This window comes from Nannospalax galili, unplaced genomic scaffold (genome assembly GCF_000622305.1).
Source record: "Nannospalax galili isolate Female #2095 unplaced genomic scaffold, S.galili_v1.0 scaffold300, whole genome shotgun sequence".
NCBI lineage: Eukaryota > Metazoa > Chordata > Mammalia > Rodentia > Spalacidae > Nannospalax > Nannospalax galili.
In genome coordinates, this window is record NW_008347322.1 from 1,051,504 (window position 1) to 1,069,984 (window position 18,481).

Here is an 18,481-nt window from a genome sequence, read left to right on the forward strand (position 1 = left end):
CCCGGGGCCCTGCTCACCCTGAAGGCTGTGTCCTGCCACTTCCTGCTGTGTGGCCTTTGGCAGTGGCCCGGCCTCTTGGTGCCTGTTTCTTCTGTGTTGGAGCTGATGGGGGCTGGGGTGGGGGCTTGGAGTGATGCTACCCGGAGCACATGGACCAGCTCTATTGAGCATTTGAGCAACATGGCTGTCTTCTGTGTGCTCCGCTCCATGATCCACGTGGTGCCAACATCCTCCTTAGGATACGATGGCAGAGATAGGCACTCCCTAAAGGTCTGTGATTAGCCAGCCTTGCCGAATTGGTGAGCTCTCTGTTTAGTAGTGAAAAAAAAGTTCTCGAAAAGAAAAGGTGGGTAGAGATTGAGAAAGATACCCAATATCTACCTCTGATCATTGTGTACACATGTGAATGTTCATACACACACACACACACACACACGCACACACACACACACACACACACACACATCCCTATACAAAGTTTTATGTCATCAGGACAATAACGTCTGACATGATGTTTTGTTTAGAGGCATCTAGAATGGTCTTTCTCGCTCTAAGACTGCATTATAACCTTATGTTGTCCCCCCTCCATTATTTTTCTTTAAAATTTTTTCCTTTTCTATTTTTGAGAATTTCATACATGAATACTGTCTTTGCATTATTTCTGTCCCTCCTGATGCCCCACAGCTCTCCCCCAACTCCCTCTCAATTTCCCTCTTCTTTGATTATTATTGTTACATATACATACATGTGTTTATGAATATCCATATATATTATATATGATGCACTGAGTCTATTTAGTGGTGCTCATGATTGCCTGTGTTTAGGGTTGCCCATTTTGGATTAGATAACCTCTCAGGGAGTGTTCTGGTTTGTTTCTTCTCTGCTGTGACAAAACACTCTGACCACTACCAACTTGGGGAAGAAAGGGTTTATTCAGCTTACATCTCCCAGGTCACAGTTTGTCGGGGACCCAAGGTAGGAACTCAGGGCAGGAACCTGGAGGCAGGAGCTGGAGCACAGGCCGTGGAGGAACTCTGCTTACTGGCTTGCTCCCCTGGCCCCTGCTCAGCGGCTTTCTTATGCAACACAGGCCCACCTGCCCATGGGTGGCACCACCCACAGTGGGCTGGGCCCTCCCACATCACTCATCAAGAAGATGCCCCTCAGACATGGCCACAGGCCAGTCCAATGGAGGCAATTCCCCAATTGAGGCTCCCTCAACCCAGGTGTGTCAAGTTGACACTAAAGCTCTCCAGCACAGGGAGCTAGTCCCTGGAGAAAGCCAATTCTCCCTCCTCAGCATCCATGGACCACCTGTAGCTCTTCCTCTTGAGGTGCGACCCCTGTGACATTTCCCCATCCACCTTGGCATGTCAACTGGTTTTGTCATTTTGCAGATCTTGTTAAGCTACCACACTGTGGAGATGTCATTGGCACAGCTTCCCTGCCATGTCTAGAATGCATTAACTAGCAGCAGGGGTCTTGTCCTCCAGTGCCCACATCGTTTCCCCATCAATACTTCTGATGGTTTCATTTCACACTGGAACCTCTGTCCTTCTGGAATCTGTACTGATGTGAGAAAGTGAAGGAATCCAGTTCTTCCTGGAGCTTCCTCCCTTGGAACCACCAGCCATTGTTCCACCACAATTTACAAGACACGCTACCCTCTCCCTCCCGTCTATCAACATGGATGCTCCCACAGTCCCTTGGAGTATATTCTGGGCTCTGCTCAGCTCCACGGAGGGGAGCAAGTCTATCCTCCAGCTCTGTTAAGTATCAGAGAGTGCTGTGTGGACTGGGGGTGTGGCTCAAGTGATAGAGAGCTTGCCTAATGTGCATGAGGCGCTGGGTTTGATCCCCAACATTGCATTATCCAGGTGTGGTATTGCATACCTTTCATGCCAGCACTCCCGAGGTTGAGGGAGAAGGATCAGGAATTCAAGGCCAGAGACTGGTAGGGAGCTGGGAGGCTTAAGCAACTTGACCTTTACAGTAGAACTTTCTGGTCTTTTCTCAGGAATTGGTGATTTATTTGAACTAAGAATCATTTCTGTCTGCCCTGTCCCCATCCACCACCATGAAGGTTAGTGGGATTTTAACCAGCAGGGCTGAACTGAGTTCATAGAGCGCTTTAAGAGGAAGGCAACTTTATATTCAATGCCACCCCGTGAGGAAGTTCCCTCTTTTTAAATTTTGTTTTGTATTACTCAGGAGAGTTTTGACTTCTTTTCTGCCTAGATTTCTTGTTCAATATGGTTAAATATTGACTTCTAGTGTCTTGTCAGTGAATTCTGTGCTCCCTCATGATGCCCTTCCTGGCGTTTGCATCTTTATGACGTAGTTGATTATGGCTCGTCGATGTGGGGTGGGCCTTTCCGTGGGGTGGGCCTTTCCGTGGGGTGCTGGCCAGCCCTTGGGCTCTGCTCCGTACGGTTCTCTTTCCGCTCAGTCAGGTTTCCACCCCGTGGCTTCAACTTTTTCTACTCACAACATCTTTTCTCCTAAGAGATTTTTATGTGGCCCAGGACTTACACATCTATAAAATAGGTATACATATCAAACATTTATTGATACTATATCATCAAAAATTTATTTCATTTTATTTTAGTTTTAGAGACAGGGTCACCCTGTAGCCCCAGCTGGCCTGAAACTCTACGTAGACCAGGCTGGCCTCAGACACACAGATACCTGTCTGCCTCTGCCTCCTGAGTGCTAGAACTAAAGGCATGTACCACCACACCTGGCAAAAGGAATTTATTTTGAAAACAATTCTTGGCTATAAAAGACAAAAGCCAATTTGCATATTAATGAAATGAATGTCCTTATTTACTTTTGTGTGAAGATTAAATCTTGACTGAGTATTTGATTCTACAGGACAGAGAGTGTCTTCAATGTTTTTGAGAGTATATTGACATTTTGAGTTAATAACCATCGATTCCAGAATATTGTTTCATGTATTGTAGAAAATTACAGAAGTATTTTTAGAGCCATTTAGGAGATTGTTGGAAGCTCTGCCCTTATCATGAGCCAAAAGTCATTTAACAATTTTCTTGTTTATGAAACTCAAGTCAACAACTCAAACAGCAATTTTTGGAATAAAACTTCCTAACATGATGCAACCCACACATAATTTGGGACTTATATGGTGAGGAACGACGGTAAGGTAATAGGAAAAGCCTTTGTTTTCCATAATTAAACCAGCATATTTCTATAAGTGCAGAAAACTTGGCATGTTTTTGCTGTTATGAACATTGCCGTTTGGGCGAGATGGCTCAGCAGGTGAAGGTGCTCACACCCGAGTTCGTTCCCTGGAACCCACGTGGTGGAGGGAGAGAACCAGCTCCTGTAAATTTTCCTCTGGGCTCCACAGGCACACAGTGGCATAATACAAACAAATGTACAAATCAATGTAGCTAAAAGCCCACCGCGACTCTCAATCTGCAATAGTCTTTAATCCGAGTTGTTTTGAGAAGTGTTTGTTGGTGTTGCGTGGTGTGATGAGTACCCAGTGTGCACGTTGTGTGTTCAGAACCAAGGCTATAGTGACAACACGCAACACAACACGGGCTTACACTGCCAGAAATGCCTCAGATTTGAGACACGTGTTTGATTTTGAATTAATTTTTGGTCATTGTGTATTCAGAACCCTTTTACAATTGCTAGACATTTTTTTTATGACCCCATACGGGGTCATGACCAAGAGTTCATGAAACTGTGGTACAGATAAGAGAGTGAGGACGCAGGAGGGAACACCCATCTTCAGAACCTATACCAGCTGTCATCAGAATAAAGGGCGGGGTGTTTTATCCCGTGGCCACGCCTTCGGCGGCTGAGGGAGAAGCTGGTTGGTAATTAGCATGGCCTGTAGAAACAATTCCACTCCTGTAGGAGTTGGCCTAAAAATACCAGGGATTGAGTCATACACAGGGCCCTTCAACACTGAAGGGGCCATAAAAAATGGCCCTTGCCCATTCCAGGAGCTATCCTGGGATCTGTGTCTTCCCGCCCAGAGTGCCCAGCACTTGACAGCTTTGACGGATGGGTTGGCTCCTTGGGGACATCTGACTTGAGGGGCTCTGTGGTCCTGGTGACCATGCTCCCACCATGGTGTGTCCTGCTTGTCTCCTGTGCCTCAGCCTTTTCTCTTGCCTGGCTCAATCCCAGGGCTCCCTCCCCAACAGACACCCTCAGATCGCTTCCCACTGTGTGTCCCCAGTGTCACCGTCCCAAACTCTTCCAGCAGATGGCCTTGGCCATCAAAGTGATTTCCTTGTTTTTCGTCACAGGCATCAATGGCATCAGACAGCACAGGGGTGAAGGGACAAGAGCCACACTTAGCCACTCACGGCCGGAACCAACACCACGTTCACTATCACTTCCTCTGATAGACAGCAGTGCTAGATGGCAGGGTGATGGTCCCAAAGTGGAAGAGATAAGGGATCCTGACTGGAGTGGGCACAAGGGACTGGAGAGAGCTAACCCTATTCTAGTTCTTGATCTGAGTCACTGTGTGCATATACCCATGAGCCTCCACAGAGCAGAATTTTGTCCAATTGGACAGTTTTGTGGCTCGTCCAGCATAGGGCTGAAGAGATGCTCAGCAGTTAAGAGCATCTGCTGCTCTTGCAGAGGACTCAGGTTTGGTTCCCAGCATGCATATCAGGCAGCTCTCGACTGCCTATAACTCCAGCTCTAGGGGATTTGATGCCCTCTTCTGGCCTCCACAGGAACCTGCGTGCATGGTGCACATAAACTAATGCAGGCTCTCTCTCTCTCTCTCTCTCTCTCTCTCTCTCTCTCTCTCATGTGCATGGTGCACATAAACTAACGCAGGCTCTCTCTCTCTCTCTCTCTCTCACACACACACACACACACAAATAAAAATAAATAATTTTTAAAAGGAAATGCGGGTGTCTGAGCTTCATATTTTAAAGCTGTGCTGTCCAAACCAGGAAACAGCTGTGTAAATAAATAATTTTTAAAAGGAAATGCGCGTGTCCGTTCCTCTGAGCTTCATATTTTAAAGCTGTGCTGTCCAAACCAGGAAACAGCTGTGTTTGCAGATCTCCGGAAATTACAGGCCCGTTTAGGGATATCAATACCACAATGGCTGCCTCCATCAAAGGGCATCAGGGATGGAAACGCTGCCTCCGAGGTCCTGCAGAGTCCCTTCTTTTCATCTGAAGAGCCCCCACAGATTATTTTTAGCATCTGAAATTCATTTTCCTCCTTCCGATATTTGAACTTCACCGTTGCAATGAGGCAAATGTGTGTGCCTCCTCCTCCTCCTCCGTCTTTCCAGAGCACCAAAGCTCAGCCCAAGTCACAAAGAAACGCCTGTGGCCTCACCCAGGGAGGAGACAGACACCCTCCACCATCCAGTCTGGGCTGAAATTTCACTGATGAATGGGTAGCGTGGTGGTTTGACCTGATTACAGATGCCAGATCCACAATGGGGCACGGCTGTGTGCCCCTTGGGTCATCAGGAGGGAGAGCATGAGGTTGCATCTCTGGGACCCTCACTTGGGCAATGGATGCCCCCCGGGGCGACCCACACATCCTTCAGAGGCATGATGGGCGGGAGGGCCCAGTCATCCTTCCCCGGCAGCCAAGGGAGGCCTCAGTTGGAGGATCAGGAGAACTGCAGTGTGCGCTCCTGCTGGTGGGCTCTGCATTCCTTCCTAGTGAAGTATTGTGCTTGGAAAACCAGAATATATGGTCAGCATTCTTCCTATAAACTGAGCGATTGTACATTGTGAAAGAGTAACTTAGAGATGACTGGAGGGTTGCCATGGTTACCCTCCCCCAGCCATGTGGTCCCGGAGTGCTGCCGACGTGGAGCGGGTGGTTCCCCATGGACACGTGGCTGTGGAGGCACAGTCTGGCTCCTTGGCTGCTCTGGTACCCTCCGAGAGCAGGGCTATCGTCAGTGGGACAGTGTGTCCCGGGCCTCCGCAGATACAAGGCCCTGTTGTCACATGAGTTCATACGTGGGAGTCCAGGGTGTGAAGTAGACCCAGATGGGGACTTCGGAGTTAATGCCTGGGAGAGCGTGCAACCCTCCCCCAGGGCTTCCCTGAGATGGCTCAGTGGGCCCATTTGCCCCCAGAGCTGTAGGACAGCAACCAAACCCTTCTGAATGAGCTGGTTTTTCATTTCACCAAACCGAATTTGAGGAAGTTCACCTCAGGCCTGGAGAGATGGCTGCGGATAAAGACCCTGCCACATAAGCATCAAAACTGGGTTTGGGTCTCCATCATCTGGGTAAATGGCAGGTGGGGGTGACAGGCAGCCTGTAATCCTAACCCAGGGGTCAGGAACTGGATTCCCCAGAGCAAACTGGCTAGCCAGACTAGTGGAAACTGCGAGCTCTGGGTTTAAGTGAGAGACTGTACCTCAACATAGGAGGAAGCTTGACATCTGGTCTCCACACACGTGTACACCCCCCCACATGCAAACTCACATATGAACATGTATAACATATTAAATAAATAATTAAGTAAATGTTTAAAAAAAGAAAGCTCACCTCAGACAGTCCAAAGGCGGTCAGGACGGACCTCCCAAAGGATGTATGTCCCAGGGTAAGCGCTGTCCAGAGTGTGTACATGGGATTTATTTCTTGGTTTTTAGCAGAAAATCAGATGTTTCCTGGCTCTGGGCCATGCTGAAAATCCCAGAAAGAATTCTTCTGTGCTCTGAGGAGTGGTTTTGCTTTTTTGCACGGCTACTTTATGTACAACTAATTCTTCCAACCACCCATAGAAAGGGGCCCTGAACAGTGAATAGACAGGCCCATAATTTTTGTAAGAGCAATTCAAAGCACACCCACCCTTCATCAAGACAGGGCCACGAAGACAAGGCCTCCATCACTGACCATGAGCTATAGCTGAGGCACATCAGCCACAGAGGCTGGAGAGATGGCTAAGTGGTTAAGAGCGCTGACTGCTCTTGCAGAGGACCCAAGTTTGATTCCCAGCACCCACACAGAAGCTAATAACTATTGGTAACTCCAGTTCCAGTGAAATCCAACACCCTCTTCTGACCTCTGTGGGTATTGCATGACATGGGTGCACTTACATATATGCAGGCAATACACCTATACACATAAAATAAAAATAATAAATTAATAAATAAAATACTTTAAAAGGTGCATCAGTCACGGCCCTAAGAGTCTCCATACAAGTGTAAGAAGCAAAGTTTGAACTCCAGAGGCAGAGTTAATCCCAGCACAATGGAGGCAGAGACAGAGGATCTCTGGGGCAGACTGGCTATCTACAGTACCCGGAAACATTGAGCTCTGGGTTCAGCAAGAGACCTTGCTTCAATAAATAAAGTGGAGAGAGATCAAAGAAGAAACCCGATCTCAACTTTAGACCTCTACATGTTGTGTGCACACAGGTACACAAGTAGTCGCACACACATGTGCACCCCACACATACACATACACACATGCATGAACAGCACACATGCAAAAACCAAAAAGAATTGGGTAAGGCATACATTCAAAGCCCAGCACCAACCCTTAAAAGCACGTCTCCAGTTGAACACCCAGCTACAGGGGTGGAAGGGCCTCTGGTCCTGCCTGGCCAGCAGCAGTGTGCGGGAACTGGTTCCCACTGGCTCATGGTAACTTGCTGTATGAATCATTTCCAAGTGCCATATTGCATGGGGAGCATGAACTCCAACAAGCTAAGTTTTCATGCTACGGAAACTTGTACCACACAGGGACTCGCAGTGCCGACTCGGTACAAAAGCCTGTGTGTTTCTCTCTCCTCTGTCTTTGTCTCTCTTTCTCTTTGTGTGTGTTGTGTGTGTGTCTGGTGTGTGTGTGTCTGTGGTGTGTGTGTGTGTGTGTGTCTGTAGTATGTCTGTGGTGTGTATCTGTGGTGTGTCTGTCTGTGGTGTGTGTGTGTCTGTGGTATGTGAGTGTGTGTGTGTGGTTTGTGTCTGTGGTGCATGAGTGAGTGTGTGTGGTGTGTGTGTGTCTGTGGTGTCTTTCTGTGGTGTGTGTGTGTGTCTGTGGTGTGTGTGTGTGTATCTGTGGTGAGTGTATATGTTTGTGCTGTATGTGTGTCTGTGGTGTGTGAGTGTGTATGTGTGTGTGTCTGTGGTGTGTGAGTGTGCGTGTATCTGTGGTGTGTCTGTGGTGTGTGTATGTGTGTGTGTGTGTGTGTCTGTGGTGTGTGAGTGTGTATGTGTGTGTGTCTGTATATGTGTATGTGTGTGTGTCTGTATATGTGTATGTGTGTGTGTCTGTATATGTGTATGTGTGTGTGTCTGTATATGTGTATGTGTGTGTGTCTGTATATGTGTATGTGTGTGTGTCTGTATATGTGTATGTGTGTGTGTCTGTGGTGTGTGAGTGTGTGTATGTGTGGTCTGGTGTGTATGTGATGTGTGTCTGTGGTGTATGAGTGTGTGTGTGTGGAGGGGTGCTGGAGGTTGAACTCACCCCTTGCTTGTGCTAGACAAGCACTCTGCACTGAACTACACCCATCTAGGGGAAACTCAGGCCCTCACTGGGCTCCCTTCCACACATTCTGACACGTACAAGCATGTTCTGTTTTGAGCTGCATTCTGAGAGGTGGAGGGAGCACCTGCCCTCAGTACTTGGGCCTCTGGAGAACTGCTCTGGCTGCATGGCTTAGCCTGGGCTTTCGGGACCTTGTCCCTGTGGACCTCGTGGAACACTCCTCAAACTGCTTTTCCAGGAACTCTTCTATAGGATTTCAGGCTGGGAGTCCCCCCACCGCCCCGGGTCATCAGATGTTTGGAGCGTTAGTTTAAAGGGCCTGAGCCAAGTATATGTTTTTCCTCACAGTGTAAAACACAAAACCACACCAGGAGCTTTTATTTAAGTCACTGGCCTTCATCTCTGGTTTGCTCGGGGCTGTGGTAGAGACTTCAGAGTTTAGCGGCTGACACCCTCCCCCTCCCAGCATGGTGCTGGCCTCTTGTGCTTCCTGTTTACCCACACAGCCAGCACCAGGGTATGGCCACCCATCCCCTCGCCAGCTCCCTTTCTGCCTCCCCACTCAGGTCTTGGGCCCTGTTGCCTCCCCAAAGCCCACCTTCAACCCCACCCTTCTAGATATCTGTGGTCTTAGATCTGTTCCACTTGCAACTCCCAATGGCCTCAGGAGATCCTGTCCCTCCACGAACTTTGATTTCATCAGAACTTGTCTCATGCTTGTTGGTTACAATGATGGCTTAAAGGTTGCATTGAGGAGGATTCTGAGCTACAGCCTGAATCCACAGGAAGGAGAGCTGTGATGGATTAGCAATGTCTGTAGTGGGAAGGAGAAGTGGTGAGAAGGCACGCATGATTGACTGTCCTCCCAACTACATACCTTCATTTCCTGTCTTCACACACCTGAACATTTGACTTCCTCATAGATGACGGCACACAAGGACCTCGGATTAGGGTAGAGAAGACGGAACTTAGAGAAATGGTGACTCCCAGGTCACCCCACATATAAATGGCTGGACAGGCAGTCAGACCATGTGGGAAAACCCCCTTATCTCAGAGGAATGAAAAGCAGACTGAATCATTGAGTTTTGGGGTCCTGATGTGCTGAACCCCCACCTCCAATGGACACCCCAGTGGTACTGGGAACGGTCCTCCAGAAGCCACTGTGACCAGAGTCAGTGTCCTCTTCAGTGAGGGACCTGCCTCCTGCTTCAATGGCGATGGAGGGTGAGGGCCGCCAAGCTTCTCCGCAGCGCAGCCAGCAGCCTGTCTCCGTGGCGTCAGTCTCCCTGGCTGGCTGCCCTGGAGTGGAGGAGTACATGTGCGTGGTGTGCCTGATGTGTGTGCTGTGCGTGGTGTGCGTGGTGTGCCTGGCATGTGTGTCCCCAGCAGCCTGAACATCTGACATGTCTCCCTGCGATCCTGCTGTGGGGTCAGGTGATGCATGGGCTATCTCTGCAGTCCAGAACCTTCTTTTCCTGCAGAGCTTTGTCTAATTCACCCTCGGTGCCTCTGGGGCTCGGCACAGGGTAGAGCCCAGAAAGGCATGGATGATTTTGCCTTGTTCAAGGAGCTGAAGTGACAGTAACAGTTCACGGTGCCGTGTCAAAGCCGACAGAGGACCCCACATGCTGTCCAGATTTGTGATGGGATAGTCAGTCTTGTCTCAGTCCCTCCTGACTTTGTCTCAGAGAGCCCCACTCCTAGTGGAAAAAGGATTAAGACAATGCTCCCTGACATAACTGGCCACCCGCTGGTGGCTAGTCTGGGGTAGTGGCTCCCATCCCTCCCGTTCCCCAGCCAGCCATGGCCAGCTAATAAATGCTCCTGCCACTCATGCTTCAGGAAGACTATCGGTCAGCCCTCTTCACTCCATTAACTGTTGACTCACAGTCTGAAAATGTGCTCATGGCTCAGTTGTGGCCAGCGAGCCCTCTCCCGCTCACCCCCTCTCCTCTGCTTCTTCAGGAGGACTTCTTTTCCAAGCACAAGCCATCACCAGTGCCTTCCTGCTGGCTGTGCAGCGACCTTCCTAACGGGACCCGCATGTTCCTACTTAGTCTTTAGCCAGGGGCTTTGGCCCGAGACCTGGTAGTGGAGGATGGAGGGAGGAAGTCATCTGGGAAGGAATCTGTATTCAGACAAGAAAGGAAATTGCACTGAGACAGATGAGACAGGAGGAGGAGGGGATGTTTGTGTGGCCAAGTTCAATAGGGGGAGTGGGGGTGGGCAGGCTGGCCTCACAGGGTCCTGCTCTGCTGACACTAGGGTCTGGCTCAGTCTGGGTGACAGGGAGGTACCCCTCCTCCTTCTGCCTCCTTGGGTACCAGCAGGCTGGGTAGGTCACCCCAGGGATGTGGCAGGAAAATAGATCATAGCAGGAGAGGCCAGGGTGACGGTTTCCTGGGTCTTTCATGTAATCTGCATGAACAAGTGGCCCAGACTGGTCCCCAGCCTCACATGAGCACCCTCAGGGACTTCACAGAATCGGCCTCTAACGGTCCTTTGAATCTCTGGTACTCTCTACTTTAGCACCTGCCTGAGGGTGGGCCTGGCACTCTGCTCCAGTGTCCCTGCAGCTGGCTCGGAGCTGCGGGCCACATGCCATGTCTGGAAGATGAGGTTCTGAGCACAGTAAGTGGTATAGTATGTTCTCCTCTAGCCCCAACCTTTCCCCTCTATGGTAAGCGGAGGAGACTGGGCAGGGTTAGGCAAGGTGGGAAAGAGAGATGCCAGCGCCTAAATTAGCTGTGGTCAGTGACCTGGCACGCAGTAATTGACCTGGACCTTCAGCTCAGCCCTGGGCCAGAGGTGTTGGGAGACTGGATGGTCATGGGACAGTGGACACAGGTCCCCTCAGTGCCTCCTCTTGGATCCTTGGCTTCACCACAGCTCAGTAGCTCAGGCAGTGGCTGTAATGGAGGGCTCTGCCCTGAGACCCACCTGAGCACCCTGTAGCTCAGCAGTGACACTTGTCCCCAGACCTGCATGCAGCAGTCACTACTTGAGTACCTACTGTGTGCCTGGACTGGGCCCCGCTGAGATGAGGAAGTGTGAACGTGGACCAGGCCTCTTGCTGGGTTGCGGGAAGCAGGGCAGGAAGGTTGGGCCGGGCTTGTACTGCACTTACTAATCTGTTCCTCCTGGACGCCAGCTGACCTGTGAGACCTGGGCAGGGCAGGGACAAGGCTCTCAGGTGCTTAGTGGTAACTCAGTACGATGGTAACACTGATCGTCAAATTGACGGGGTCTAGAATCACCTAGGAGACAAACCTCTGGGTATGTCTGGGAGGGAATTTCTAGATGGGAATAACTTGGATGGGAAGGCAAGCCCTGTGTAGGCGGGACCATGGGATGGGTCGTTCTCCTCCCTCTGCTCCCTGACTGTGGACACATGGTGACCGCCTTCTTCCTATTCTCGTCAGCGTGCCTTCCTCGCCATGACGGACTGCACCTGTGACCTGTGGGCCCAAACAAACCCTTCCCTCCACAAGTTGCTTTTGTTAGGTATTTTGTCCCAGCAACAAGACAAGTAACTAATAACTCTGTGTCTGGCTGAGCAATGATAATACCTGATCCATTCCTGATAATACCATTCCTACTTGGTGGGAATTGGCAGGCCCAGAAAGAGAGAGAGTCTGTATCTGTATGAATTCTCTTCCCCAGACACCCTGGGTCCCTTCAACTCCCTCAGGACTTCCCCAGAGACTCCCAACTCTCCCAGGTACGTGCCATATCCCCAAAGGTATTTTCTACAACCCCATAAAGTTCCAGCCCCTCCCCTGGCCTAAGTACAAGCTGTAGTGGGCCTCTTCGTACTTTCTTGTCTAAATCCCGTCTGGGTATAGTGGGGGGAAGGAGACAGGTGGTTGGGGAGGATTTAGGAGGGCATTGTAAGAAAGGGACGTCACTCACATGGAGGCACAGAGACGGTGGGAGGTGGATGCTGAGGGAGAGGCAGACTAAGCCAGGTATGGACGATATCAGCAGCCACAGGAGACAGGGGTGCGACTGCACTGGGGCAGGAGGGGGGACCCAGGTGAGCAGAGAGGGATGGGCAGTGGTGGGGACTCAAGGGAGCAGAAGGGATGTGAGAGCAGCTAGGGGCCTTCTCCAGTCCACAGGAGGCAGTCAGAGAGGCTCAGAGGGGTCCCCTGTCCCTCTGACTTGGCTGCTTCTCCACCTTGGGGTTCTGTTCTGCTCCTGAGAGATGGGCTGATGTCTCTTACTCTCTCCCCGTTTATCTGCTAGGAGATTAAATGTGTCGGTACAGGGAATTATAGTTGCTCAGTCGCAGAGGCATCCCCAACAACTTAGTCTGTGCCCCACAGCTGTAGCAGAGCATCATAGGTGTGGTAGTTGGCAGAGAATGGATCGTGGATCCAGATGCTGGGAAGTTCAAGTGTGGTGCTAGGACACACCTCAGCCTCTGGGCTGCGTCATGAGGAGGCAGAAGGAGAAAGACTGCTTGAGATGGATGGAGGCAGGACTTGTGATGGCTTGTATTCAAGACGTTTCCCAAAGGCTCATATTTTGAATGTTTAGTCCCCAGTTGGTGGTGCTATGTTGATGACCCTTAGGAAGTGAGGGGAGGGGGCTGGGCTGATGGGAGTGGGTCACAGGGGTGGGGTTGGCTCTGGTATAGCTCTCTGTTTCCTGATCTGTGCTATGTGAGCAGCTCTGGGCATAGCTCTGGCCTGTTCGCCCTGCTCCCTGCTTGCTGTGATGTGAACAAGCAGCCACCTCACATTTCCACCATCGCAGACAGAGCCGTCCATGATGATGAACCGAAATGTCTCTCAAACCATGAGTCAAAACATACCTTTCCTCATTTATGATGTTCCCTCACAGCAATGAGAAAAGTATTTCAGGGAGTGTTACAGAAGGTGGTCTTCCTGGCAAAACAGTGTCCATCTTTATCAGATCAGCTGTGTCTACTCTGAATGTCTTTCACTGTTGGGCCTGTGGATTGTTGACTTCTGCATGGAAGAAGGAGATATGGAAGGCCATTGGATGCTCACTTGAGTGTCCAGCCACTCTTCCCAGCTGTGTGTATGCAACTACACCCTAACTGCACATGGCTTTGTGGGGAGGCTCAGGGAGGGACTAGTGTATCTACGCTGGGGAAGGTTAGTTAACTCAGGAGCTCCATCTATGTGGCCATGGCGGGGGAGTATTATCCATGCAGGGTGACAGCCTTCCAGTATGGTTGCTTTCCGGTCACCCATGCGTCAGTCCCTAACCCTTCACTCAAGCTCTGGAAGGAAGCCCAGTAAGACTCCTTGATTCTCTAGGGTGAACTTTGGTGGAATCATACTTTGGTCTGTCCTTGGGAGCCTATGAGGAGAAGGTGGACAATGTTTACATCTCCCAGGGAAGAAATTCTCACAATAGGGTAGAGCTGGTCTGTCTAACATAGTCAGTCCCTAATGGCAACCCTGATCCGGGCGGGCTTGCTCTTATGACAGACACCTCTGAAAGGCCCCCTTGCATATCGCTGTTCTAATGCTGGAGCTCCAGAGAACTCTTGGAACTACAGGCCAATCCTGCAGGATGGAGGATGCACTGCCACCTGGAGTACCAGCCTTTTTCTGTTAGCCACATGCACAGAGCACTGCTGGGTAGGGCGCTGCTGGGTAGGGCATTGCTGATAGATCCCTGGACCCCCCAACTCCATCTGGTCCAACACACAGACCTGTCAGGTGGAGGTCTAGCATGTTCCACAGGTAGATCTCACCTTGTCCATGGCCATGGCAGACATAACCAATCAATCATTGACCTTGTTTCCATAAGTAGAGCTGGTTTGGAGTCCTCTTGACCTTGTGTCCTTGTACCCAGCTCTGCAGTCAGCCCTGGCTGGATCCCAGATGCTCTGGGGATGGATTCCCCTGGCTGTCCTGGCTAAGGGTCCACCATGTTCCTGGCTGTGCGTGATGAGCTGAGCTGCATGTGCTGGCCTTTGTCTCCCGAGGACAAGCTGTGGAATGTGTGCTCTGGGCAGGGGCCAGAGGATCGCCTGTGAAGGAGATCCTGGCTGGGCATCTGGACCCCAGACGTGAGAGGCTGAGCTCATCCAGGGGCTGGGCCAAGCTCTCTCCTAGGATCCTGGACCTAGCCTGGGCTGGGTGGGGGGAACTAGGGGAAGGGTAAGCTGAAGTTCGAACTATTTAGAGAGGCCCAGAGGGTCCAGTGGTCTAGAGACATATGTCCTACTGGTCAGATGTCCTACTATTCCAGCTATGCCTGGTTCTGGGTTCTTGGCCACTCTGGGGACAACAAGACTGGGGCTTCCAGGAGGTACAGTGGACCAAACGTCTCACCTATGTCCATTCTGGTTTACCACCTCTGTGCTATGTGGCCATGGGCATTTTATTTGCCCTGTCTGGGCTGTTTTTTCCCCACTTAGGAGGCTGCCATAGCCCTTAGTGTCATTTTCCTATTGGATTCTGCTTTATAGACCATCAGTGTTAAAACTGCACAGATTGGGGGGTCGACTGGGGTTTGCGATACAGTGATGTGAGCTTGCGTGGGAAGGTATCAAAAAATAACTGAAAGGATGGAGGAGATTTTTCACTTAACCTCAGAACTGGCCAGGGTGGGCAGGGCTTTTTGTAACTGCTGATGAACTACCATATTCTGGAAGGAGGACCCTTGGAGACAGCAGGGACTACAGACAAAAGTGTCCCATGTTCCAGATGGGAGGGACACTCAGAGAAGGATGGGGGCCTCCAAGGTCCTAGGGCTGCCTCTGTGGGTGTGCCTCTGATTCCAAGCAGTTCGTGTCAAACCTTCCCTCTTTGTGACTGCTCTGAGACCTGCTCTTCCCTCAGGGAGCCAAGCCCAATTGGAGGGAGAACAACTGGGGTTCACTGGGAGCCTCCGAGGGGACCTCCTGCTTACTGGGCTGTGGAGAAATTAAGAACAAGCTCACTGAGCCCAGCTCAATGAGGCTCCTGTCCACCCATCTGGATACTGGTGACCTAACATTGTAGGTGTGGGGGCAGTGGCTGTGGTGCAGATTTCAGGATATCTGGGAGGAGTGGGCGGTGGGGAACCGGGACTGTCTCAGAGCACTGCTGTCTGCTGAACGGAGCACTCCTGGATTACTGCCTTGGGTAGCTGCTGCTTCCCCATTGTATAGATGAGAAGGTGAGACCTCGGGGTGGGAGGCTGTGACTCCCTACCGGCATGTGGATCTGGACTCTGTAGTCCTAGGCTGTGTGTCCCACAGGGAAGATGTACTCCCACCAGACGTCAGGGTGTCCCAGGGTTGGAGTTGGGGAGGGGGCTTTCAGGGATGGTGTTACCGGACTGCAAAAGACCAGGGGAAGCCTGCCAGAACCATTGGGTGTGGAGCCAATGTCCTGTCCAACACTTGGACCATGTCAGCCTGGGACTGCAGCCGCTGGCCCAGATGGCCTGGCTGTCTCTATACATTATCCATCTGTGGAGATACGTGGTCTGTAAGAGAACAGATTTATACAAGAATGCTGGGCTCTGAGATCCCCCTGGGGGGGGCAGAATGTTCTAGCAGAGCAGGAAGTGAGCGGGGGCTGGGCTGCCTCCCTCAGGCACTGCACCAAGATTAGGAGGTCCCTGCCTGGCTGGGCTGTGTGGAAGAGCCGCTTGGCTGGCAGATGTGTGCTGAGGACCAGAAGGGGCCTGTGTGTGCGAGTGCTGAGTGTGTCACAGTAGTTCATCTCAAGCGCAGCTGCGCATGGGCTGGAGGTACCTGCCCCTGGCTGCCATATGCAGTGGAGGCTTTCTCTGTTTTCTCTCTTCCTGGGATTCATTTTCTTCCTTTCAACAGGTCAATTTGCTCTGTGAGGGTGACAAGTGCTTCCTCATAGACTCTGTGTGTTTGTTGCTGTCTTGAGGCAGGGTTTCTTGACACCCAGGCAGACACAGGGGGATCGTGAATGCCTGATCCTATCTGTGCCTTTCTTTCCCCAGTGCGGGAATTACAGATGGGCACCACCATGCCCGGCTATTATTTATTTATTTATTTAATCTATTTGTTATTAATTTATTATTAATTCATTAATCTATCTATCTAATTTTCTCTCGTGGACTTTGTTTCTATTTACTCATTTAAAGATCTAATTGTAAGAGCTTCTTGGTGCTCTTCAGCTTTTTGAGTCGTGTTCTTTGACTGAGCCCAGGACAACCTCAGAAAGGGAGCTAAAACAGCACTGGGTGTCTGAAATGTGGGTGCCCACAGGTGCCAGCCTCAGACAGGGATTTGTCTCCCTCAGGACTAGTTGCCACTAGAGATTTGATGACATGCGATAGGATGGTGAACGTAATGACTGAAATTGCAACCTGTCTTTTTTTTTTTTTTCTTGGTATTACAGATTTTGCCAAAAGAACTTTTTTTGTATAAATACTGATATGGGAAAGTGAAATAGGCTGAACCAGAAGTAGTTCGAAATACTGTGTATTGTAAATAGTTAGACCATAATTTCATTATAAATAAATATATACATTTTTAAAAAAAGTGTGTGTGTGTGTATATGTATGTGTGTGTGTGTGTGTGTGTGTGTGTGTGTTTGGCGGGTACATGTGTGCTGTTGCACTAGCCTCCACGTGCACATGTGGAGGCTGGAGGTTGCCATAATGAATCTTGCTGTACGGTTCTCTACCTTATTTTTGAGACAGTCTCTCACAGGCCTGCAGAGGTCAGAGGACAACTTTTGGTTCTTTCCTCCCATCACGTGGGTTCAGAGGATTGAGCTCAACTCATCAAGCTTGGTGGCAAGTGGCTTTCCCACTAAGCTATTGCTCTACCACCACCCCTGCTTTTAAAACTTGTATTTAAGGGGCTGGAGAGATGGCTCAGTGGTTAAGAGCACTGGCTGTTCTTGCAGAAGACCCAGGCTCAAATCCCAGCACCCACATGGCAGGTGACAACTGTTTATAACTCTAGTTCCAGGGAATCTGATGCCCTCTTCTGGCCTCTGCAGGCATTGCACAACACAAGTACACTTACACACATGCAGGCAAAGTTCATACACATAAAATAAAACTAGCATTTATTTTTATTTTATGTGTATGAGTCTTATGCCTGTATGTATTCACTGGAGTGACAGGAGGTTGTTAGCCGCCATGTGGGTGCTGGAAACCAAACCTAGGTCCTCTGCAAGAGTAGCCAGTGCTCTTAACTGCCGAGCCATCTCTCCAGCCCCAACCCCTGCTTTAAAAAATGTGCATATTGAGCCTGGAGAGATGGCTCAGCACCCACATGGTGGTTTACGATCATCTGTAGCTCCAGTTCCAGGGGATCTGACGCCTTCTTCTGACCTTCACAGGCATTGCAGGACACGGGTGCACTTACACACATGCAGGCAATGCACTCATACACATAAAAAATAATAAATAAAATATTTTAAAATGTACATATGGGGCTGGAGAGGTGGCTCAGCGGTTTAGAGCACTGACTGCTCTTGCAGAGGACCCAGGTTCGATTCCCAGCACCCACATGGGGGCTGAAGACCATACTTAACTCCAGTTCCAGGGGAATCTGAAGCCCTCTTCTGACCTCCGTGGCATTGCAGGACATGCGTGCACTCACATATGTCCAGGCAATATACTCATATATAAAAAAATAAAAGTATTTAAAAAACAAAACCAAAAAAGTACATATTTATGTTATATGATGTGATTTTTATTTTGAGACAGGGTCTCAATATGTAGTCCAAACTGACCTTAAACTCACAGTGACCCTCTTAGTTCCATTTCCCAAGTGATAGAATTACAAGTATACAGCACCATAATTGTTACATTTTAATACCATATGCAGTGTACCAAGATTGTTAGTATATCCATCATTTAAATACTGTATACAGAGTATCAAGGTAGTTGGTGTGTCCATCATTTAAATACTGTACACAGTGTATCAACGTAGTTGGTGTGTCCATCATTTAAATACTGTACACAGTGTATCAAGGTAGTTGGTGTGTCCATCATTTAAATACTGTACACAGTGTATCAACGTAGTTGGTGTGTCCATCA

General features: G+C 49.9%; 2 long non-coding RNA genes across 2 annotated transcripts; both read right to left on the reverse strand.

Moving 5' to 3' along the window:
- Positions 1-5,004: 5,004 nt before the first annotated feature.
- LOC115072184 lies at positions 5,005-9,621 on the reverse strand. The gene is made up of 3 exons (XR_003851254.1): positions 9,351-9,621; positions 6,527-6,664; positions 5,005-5,697 (listed from the first exon to the last, which is right to left on the reverse strand). It is a non-coding gene; the product is annotated as an uncharacterized LOC115072184 (long non-coding RNA).
- Positions 9,622-11,504: 1,883 nt separating this feature from the next.
- LOC115072183 lies at positions 11,505-14,426 on the reverse strand. The gene is made up of 3 exons (XR_003851253.1): positions 14,208-14,426; positions 13,293-13,449; positions 11,505-11,638 (listed from the first exon to the last, which is right to left on the reverse strand). It is a non-coding gene; the product is annotated as an uncharacterized LOC115072183 (long non-coding RNA).
- Between the last annotated feature and the right edge of the window lie 4,055 nt (positions 14,427-18,481).